The following is a 9,242-nucleotide window of genomic DNA, read 5'->3' as shown; positions in this document are numbered from 1 at the left end:
GTCATTAAACATTGAAAAGGTGGATAAACTCTTTGTAATATGGTAAAAAAAAATATTAAATCGTAATTTTTAATTGTATACCTCCGCAATTTTCTTTTTCAACTCTACATACTTCTTGTCAAAGTCAACATCGTGCCTTTCTGATGTTGCTTGATCTTCTATCTCATGTTGACTAGAAGATTGATGCAAATTGATCTGATCCATGGCATTTAACTCTTCGTCAATAAGCACTATGTTTCTGAATTTATGTTGTGATAACAAAATAAGATGTGAGAACTAAAATTTATAAAAAAAAAATGTAATAACTTATAATTAGTAAATGACAATAACTAAACGATAACTTGGTTGCCATGTGTTCTGAAAATGGTATTCTTTAAGTCATCGGAAAAAAATACTTTCATTCGATGTCTTCCAGTTGAGAATACGCGGTGTGACATTTGAAACACGGATAACAACTGTGTTGTCAAAAGGATGACAACACTCATAAAACCAAACCTGCAATGCTATATGGAATTGACTAAATTTGAATGACGTAGGATTCTTTCCCAACCTACGGCTGCAAGCTTTAAGAGTTAATCTAAAACATTCATTGCCCCGTGGGAAGTTGACATATTGACCGGACTCAACCAAATCAAAATACAATTTAGGAATGGTTGTTTTTGAGGCCTCCGAACCAGTCAAAAATGAAGTAATGAAGTACAGAATGCCAATTTTTAAGCGGTCTTCAGTCTCAAAAAAGCTAGCATGTTTAAACTTATTGAAGAAGTCTAACTTAGGAACTTTTGTCATATCCCCAAAATATTTTAAGATAATTCTATTGGGAATATACGGATCTGGAAAAAAATCAATAAGAAGTCCACATTTAAGACCAGTTATCGCTGCAAATTCCTTGATTCCAAAACGTAATTCTATACCGTTTATTTTCACAACAAACATGTCGTCTCTGACATTTTCAGATTCAAGAATCATCAAATGTCGCAATAGTTGACATTGAATCTTTACGTGGTGTATGTCATAAAATACACCAAAGGGTGTTTGTTCGAGAAATTGTTGAAACCTCTCTTGCCCGAGGAAATCCAATAGATCAGCAAAAACATTCATGTTTGTACATGAAGACCAGTGTGTGTATATCTTCCTTGCCTATAAAATAAAATTGTTTATACTAAATTAAAACACACTTCATACAAATGTTATTCGAGTTTCATTCCATCAGTAACTATAGTGTTAAAATGTTTATAATTAAATTATATCATACAAATAAAAAATAAATCAAAATCATATAAACATTGATAAAAAATAATATAAAATTATGTGGATACAAATATTATTCATGTTTCATACACGTGCATATACATAAATTTTAGTACTACCTTATGCAATATTTATAAAAAAATTCACACCAAATTTATTCAAACATCGTACCAGCTTCATTTGCACTGTTGCATTCATCAATCTATTTTCAAAACTTTATCGAAATACGCTAACAATAATTTAACAATTTTAATACATTAATGGATAAATTGAATAATAAACCTTTTTAATAGGAAATATCCCAATTTCATATTAATATTATTCTAAATTTATACAAAATAGAGTAATTAAATAATTCATACCATATACGAAATTAATAGACAATCCCACCAATGTTAACACACAGTTCATATCATTCCCATACCAATATTGTATCAAAGTACATACAAAATCCAACAATCAAACATTAACCTCATATTCATACACATTTTATTCATATTTTGAACTATTTTCACACATACAAATGTTTCGAAAAAAACAATAAGCATAATGTGATATAAAAAAATCACTATTTTGGCTAATGTGGAAATAAATTAAATAAAGTACTTACCCTAACAACTTTTTTGTGTTTTTTTGGATGTTGGTATTTCTGATTCCTTCTTTTTTGTTGTACTTCTTGTTGATGGTTTTGAAGATTGAGCAACTTCTACATTTGTTGTTTTTTTTCTTTTTTTCTTTTTTGTTTCACTATCAAAATCAGATTCAGAAAGGGTTTCACCAATTTTCCCCATCCTCTTCTTCCCCTTTTGATTTGTCGAAATCGGCCTTTTCTTTGCTTCATTCTTTTTCTCTTTTTTATCTTTCAACCGAGATGAACCACACGCCGCCGGAATTTCAGCCCTTTTAGGCGGGGGGTTTGAGTTAATATATTGAAAGTTGGAACATGAGATTCATGAATATAAGTTCCTTCAACAGACCTGGCATTCTTTCGAGGAGTTTCAGTGTGTTTCTTAGACATGCTGATGATGAGAAACGTAACTAGAGTGACGATTGTGGTTGTGAGAAAGAGTGGATGGACGGTTGTGAATATGATGGTGGAGTGGTGAGGAAGACGGGAGTGAAAATTGTGAATATGGGGGTAGTGGGGTGGTGGTGTGTAGAAACTGATAGGCGTGGGTGGGCGGGAATTGTGATTGGTGTATNAATATATTGAAAGTTGGAACATGAGATTCATGAATATAAGTTCCTTCAACAGACCTGGCATTCTTTCGAGGAGTTTCAGTGTGTTTCTTAGACATGCTGATGATGAGAAACGTAACTAGAGTGACGATTGTGGTTGTGACAAAGAGTGGATGGACGGTTGTGAATATGATGGTGGAGTGGTGAGGAAGATGGGAGTGAAAATTGTGAATATGGGGGTAGTGGGGTGGTGGTGTGTAGAAACTGATAGGCATGGGTGGGCGGGAATTGTGATTGGTGTATGAGGTAATTGGAGTGTAATAGTAAAAAATGAAGTCTAATCAATGTAAATCCCTAAATTCGTGTAACTGATAATTTCAATTTTAAAAAAGGATCTGCAATTATATTAGCTAGCTATTAATAATTAATAATATAAAAATATAAAGATATTAATCATTTTTAAATAAACCTGTAATTAATTTTTAAATAAATTTAAATTTAAGTAATATGTTATAACCTGTAAATAAACTGTTATAAGGAAGAATTTTTTAAGAATGTGTTTAAAACTTGTAATATTGTCCTTTAAATGTGTATATGATGTGATTTTTCCTTACAGAAATGCAAATTTGAGTGATGACAACAACAAATTGCTTGATGAATTTTAAAGGAGTTAAACACACTTTAACAATTTTTGGGAAAAGGCATGATTCCCCTCTAAATTTGTAACGAAAAGTCAATTACACGTTTCAACTATCATAACGATCTATTACACACATTTACTATTTAAAAGTGAATTTAATATCAACCTGATATATGTAACACCACTCTCAGAGTATGTGGTGTATTACACTCGCTGCCACATCAGCGCCATGTCAGAAATTATATATTTTTTTATATCTTTTTTACTTTCTTTTCTTTATTACTTAAGTTTTATTTTATAAATTATATTTTACACTAATTCATTCCTAATAAATTATTAAAGTTCTCTAATAATTATGTCTTCTTCATAGCAAAATGGTAAAGAAGAAACTTTTAGCAATGGCCACGAAAAAAATTGCCCGCAATCTGGAGTTTAGTTGTGGAGTTGAAGAATTCTTCCATTCCAAAATGTACCCACAAGAAGTTGCTTCAGTTTCTTCCATTGATTGGCAATGGAAAATGAGCTTCCATTGTTATTTATTGCGGCTTGTAATTGTAAATATTTTTCAAATCTAGGCATTTATTCTTTGTTTTTTTTCCATGTTCTTCTTGGAGGTTTCTTAAAAAATCGAGATAATCGAAAAATAATTTTATCCCCATTTTCAATCGATCACTCAATTCACTCAAAAATATCCGTCGAAGCTCCAGCAATTGGAACCTACCAAAATTTTACTCCTACTTGAAGTAATTGTTTCTTGGCTGCTTCTCTTGTTATTGGTTTATTTTAAGCTTAATGGAGTGTGAAGAAGATGAGGAGGATGGGGTGTGAAGAAGAAGATATGGGGGGTGGGGGTGTAAGAAATATTTGATTTTTAATTATTTTTTTTATTTTAATAATTATCTGACGCACATGATTTTTTTTTAATTATTATTATTTTGACATGTCAGCTTTAGGGGTAAATAAATTCACTTTTAAATAGCAGAGGTGTGTAATAGGTTGACATATATAATAGTTTAAGTGTGTAACTGACTTTCGGTACAAGTTAAAGGGGAAACCTATGCCTTTTCCCAACAACTTTTCTTTGTAGCATTCGAATTCTTTGATGATGCCTTTGTATATGAGAGATGCTTATATAGAGGTTCTTATCATCAATTCTCATTCCTAGTACAAGAAAAGTTTTAGTAAAATTGAAAGAAGGAAATGTAATATTTCATTTCTTGTGAATTTGCTTTTAATGGTGAAATGACCATTTTGCCCTTCTCCTTAGCGTTTTCATGCTTAGTTTGTATTTCGGGAATGGTTGGTGTGGTCCCCGAGGAATCAGGGTGTTTTTGGTGATTTGACCCTTTTGGGTTGAGAATTCTTGGTATGGTTGATTTTGGTCAACATTTCAAACTTCAAGCATTGGATGGGAATTTAGTCAGTTTCATCACGTTTGGAACGTCGATTTTGAGCTAGTTAGGTGGTTGGTAAGGTTTTTGAGACCTTGGGTTGAGTTTTGGGTGTTTAGGCTAGAACTTGAATTTTAAGTCTTAAGAGTGGTCTGGTGGGAGGGTATTTCTGTTATTTAATCTCTTTTCGGAAATTCGGCGATTTCGTTGAGTTCGAAATGTCTTTAGTGGGGTAGCATGTCCAATTTATTTTTACCAGAGTCCGAACGATTTTTGAGAATTCGATAGGAGACTTGGACTTGTGGCCTTTTTGTTTTTTGGTGTCTGGTGCGAGGGGACCGCATTCATAGGAGGATCTTAACACACTCACGACACTATTCCCGCATTTTCGAGCTTGAGCGATTCAATGAGCCTTATTCGCTGCGTACTGCCCGCGTTTGTGGTGGACAGGGGCGAACCTAGAGTCTGCCGAAGGGGTTCACCCGAACCCCTCGGCAAAAAATTACGTTATATATTTAAGGTATTTTTAAGAATTTTTATGTTTATATATTGATTTTGAACCTCCTGAATATAAGATTAGAGGTTGGTTTAGTGGTTGAGGGGTTCAAACCTCAAATCTCAAGCACTGCTCTCTTTTTTTCCAAATCCCCTTAATGAAAATCCTGGATCCGCCACTGGTGGAGGAGGTTGTCCAAAATGATCCTTTCAAGTTCAACTATTTGTTCAAGATATTACTACACTTAGAGTCTACAAGCATATGCTAGTAGTTTTGATATTTTGAATTATTAGCATTTTAAAGATATTGTACAATATTATTATATAGACTACATACAGGACCCCGTGTCAGCACGGAGCCCAATATATATTACTAAATTTTTTGTCTCAATTTATGTGATATCATGAAATTTGAGATTTATCAAAAAATTTATATGATTTTAAAAATATTTTAAGGCCTATTTTAAGTTGTTAATAGTATATATTATTCTCTTTGTTTTAATTTATGTGGTATATATAGGATTTCAAAAATTAACTTTTTTTTGTCTTTTAAATATATTAAATTATTAATCATTGTAATTTATAATACCTTTTTAACGTAATTTTCAAATAATATATGTTACTTTTCATGTCCAAAGTTATGTGACATTGATAGATTTTTTGGAGTCAAGTGATTTTTTTATATATATTTTAATTTTTTTTAAATTATTAATTATTGTGATCTATAATATTTTTACGTCAATTTCAAATAATATATGTTTATCATCTAACCAATTTTATGTGGTACCAATAGAATGTCAAGAGTCAATTGAATTTTTTTTATATAACTTTTAAATATTTATGTTGTTAATTATTGTGATTTATAGTATTATTTATATTATTCTTAAATCTATAACCAACAAAAAGAATAAGAGAGATAAATTTAATACAAAGAAAATACTAAATAGTAATGAAAATACTATATTTACAAATGTTTAAAGGGAAAAGGGTCTGATATACCCCTCAACTTTGCCATTTGGAGCTGATATGCCCCTTGTTATAAAAATGGCTCATATATACCCTTACCGTTATACAAACGGCTCACATATGCACCTACCGTTACAAAATGAGCTCACATATACCCTTCATTTAACGGGAGTGAAAAAATTAGTTTTAAATTTATATTTTTGACTCTTAAAAATTATTTAGGGGTATATTTCTTCTAGCAAAATTCAAGGTATATTTTAATCTTTTTCATACATAAATTATTTTTGACTTCTTTGATTATAATTATTTGAGTTTCTTATTCTTATTTTATTTTTTTCTTTCATTCCTTAGTGTAAAGAAAAAAATTTAAAACTATTTTTTTGTGGCTATATTATAATTTAAAACTAATTGTTTTGTCTATATTGTAATTTAATTTTTGTATTTTGAAGAAACAAATTTGGTTATCTATAATAAGTTTTACAAGAATATTAGTGAAACATAAATAAATTTGACCATCAAAATAATAAATTTAAATTAGTCATTGAAACAAAAAAAAGTCAAAAAAATATTTTTGAGTAGGATTAAATATACTCATATGGAATTATATATTTTTTTAAAAAAAATAAAAAATTCAACGAAAATTAATTTTTTTCATTTCCGTTAGAGAAAAAGGGTATATGTGAGCCATTTGTATATAAGTAGGGGTATATATGAGCCACTTTCATAACGAGGGGTATATCAGCTCTAAATGACAAAGTTGAGGGGTATATCAGACCCTTTGCCCATGTTTAAATGAAAAAATGAATAAAGAGCCGACATAATAAAGTGAGTCAATGGTTGGGCCCACGCAATTCAAGAGAAGAATAATCTTTTGATAGGACATATAAGCCATTAGATAAATATTGATTGGTTTTTGGGTCCAATAAAAAAAGGTACAATCTTAAAACAAGAGGATACAAGGCTTAAGGAAAGAAACAGTAGGAAGTTACGAAAATGCCCTTGTCATACAAGTAGGCATGTAGACGAAGACATGCCTGCTTGTAGACTCTTCTACTAAATAGTAATTCGTATCCAAGACATTCAAAATTCAAAGCAAAATAAAAATAAAATAGCAATTACATATGACATATTTAATTTGTTTTATATATTTTATTTTCTCCCAGATAAAATGATAAATAATAAGAGTCTACAAGTAGATAGTTGATCATCAACATGTCTTTTATAGCTCTTAAGGGTATTTTTGATACTTCAAATTAGTGGCACTTTAAAGATATTGTACAATATTGCTTTATAAAGAACTTTGACAATTTTGGACAAAAATGTTCAGCCCATATTCTGTTTAATTAGTTGGATCAACCAAAAAAATGTGGCTTGAATTTTTGTACTTCTATCCACCGTTTCAAGGTAAAATCTAAAGTTGAATTATTATTTTTTTGTAAAGAACAATAACTATAGTACTGCAAAATGAATTTGTTTGCAAATCTTTGCTATGTTACCGTTCCCCATTTATAGTTTCGAAAAAGTCAAATAGCTTACAATTTTATTTTATACAATGAGTATGAATTATATATTACAGAAGCGCAAATTTGAGTGATGAAAACAACAAATTGCTTGATGAATTTTAAAGTAGTTAAACACAATTTAACAACTTTTCTTTGTAGCATTCGAATTCTTTGATGAAGCCTTTGTATATGGGAGATGCTTATATAGAGGTTCTTATCATCAATTATCATTCCTAGTACAAGAAAAGTTTTAGTAAAATTGAAAGAAGGAAATGTAATATTTCATTTCTTGTGAATTTGCTTTTAATGGTGAAATGACATTTTTGCCCTTTTCTTTAGTGTTTTCATGCTCAGTTTGTGTTTCGGTAATGGTTGGTGTGGTTCCTGAGGAATCGGGGTGTTTTTGGTGATTTGACCCTTTTGGGTTGAGAATTTTTGGTATGGTTGATTTTGGTCAATATTTCGAGCTCCGAGCATCGGATGGGAATTTTGTCAGTTTCATCACGTTCAAAAAGTTGATTTTGAGCTAGTTAGGTGGTTGGTAAGGTTTTTGAGGCCTTAGGTTGAGTTTCGAGTGTTTGGGCTAGAAGTTGAATTTTAAGTCTTAAGAGTGGTCTGGGAGGGTATTTCTGTTATTTAATCTCTTTTTGGAAATCTGGCAATTTTGTTGAGTCCGGAATGTCAATTTTAGTGGGGTAGCATGTCCAGTTTATTTTTACCAGATTCCGAATGATTTTTGAGGGTTCAGTAGGAGACTTGGACCTGTGGCTTTTTTGTTTTCTGGTGTCTGGTGCAAGGGGACCGCGTTCATGGGAGGATCTTAACAAGGTCGCGGGTGAACAATGTTCAACGATCGTGGCACTGTTCCCGCGTTTTCGGGCTTGAGCGATCTGCGTATTGCCCGCGTTTACGGACCCCTTTTTTTTTTACCTGGACAGAACCTAATTCGGGACTTTTCTCATTTCCATCATTGTCAACATTATGGAGCTTAGGGTGAGGCGATTCTTTGGAGCATTTTTGTGCAAATTCATGTGGGTAAGCTACCAATTCCTTGATGATTTCCTCAAGTTTTATCTCCCGAAAACTCTTTTAAATCTTGATTTTGGAGTGGATTTTGGGTTTTTTCTCCCAAAATTGAAAAATCAGTAAATCTTTGATTAGACTAGATTTTGGAATTTTTCTCCAAACGAAATCTCCAAAAATATCGATAAAATCTCAATAAATACATATTCAAATTAGATTACCAAAATCAATGAGATTCTGATGTAAATCCTTTGGATGACTTTTTTTCATTTTGAAAAAAAAAAGGTGAAAAGAATCTGAAAGGAGAGAGAAGGAAGAATAAAAATAAAAGTAAGCGGGAATGTATAGAGAGAAAAAATGAATATTTTTTAAACAAAGAAAAGTGAGGTTGGTGGGAGTAAAAATATGATATATTTTAAGATGATAGTTATAAACATTAATTTGCTATGAACATAAAATATTGTTCTTTTTCATAATATTTTTAAACTTTAACTGTTTTTAATAAATAAATTGATAATTTTAGTTAGTTCCATAATTTTCTCTATATTTAATTGGCAAAATAATCTGGTGGACCTATGTACTTGTATGCGTTTGTATTGTGAATTCTTCTACTTACCTCTTTGTCATCTGGACCCCTGAATCCATCTAAACTCAACCTATTGAACCCTTTCAACTCATCGTGATTCTCAATTGCGCTGATGTCACACGCCATGTCAGATAAAATTTGCCACATCATTTTTTATTTTTATAATAATTTCTTTTTTGACAAAAGAAAAATCATAAAGTTTTGATGCA

Source organism: Solanum stenotomum, chromosome 4 (genome assembly GCF_019186545.1).
Source record: "Solanum stenotomum isolate F172 chromosome 4, ASM1918654v1, whole genome shotgun sequence".
In the NCBI taxonomy this organism is placed as follows: Eukaryota; Viridiplantae; Streptophyta; class Magnoliopsida; order Solanales; family Solanaceae; genus Solanum; species Solanum stenotomum.
Note: the sequence above shows the minus strand (reverse complement) of the source record.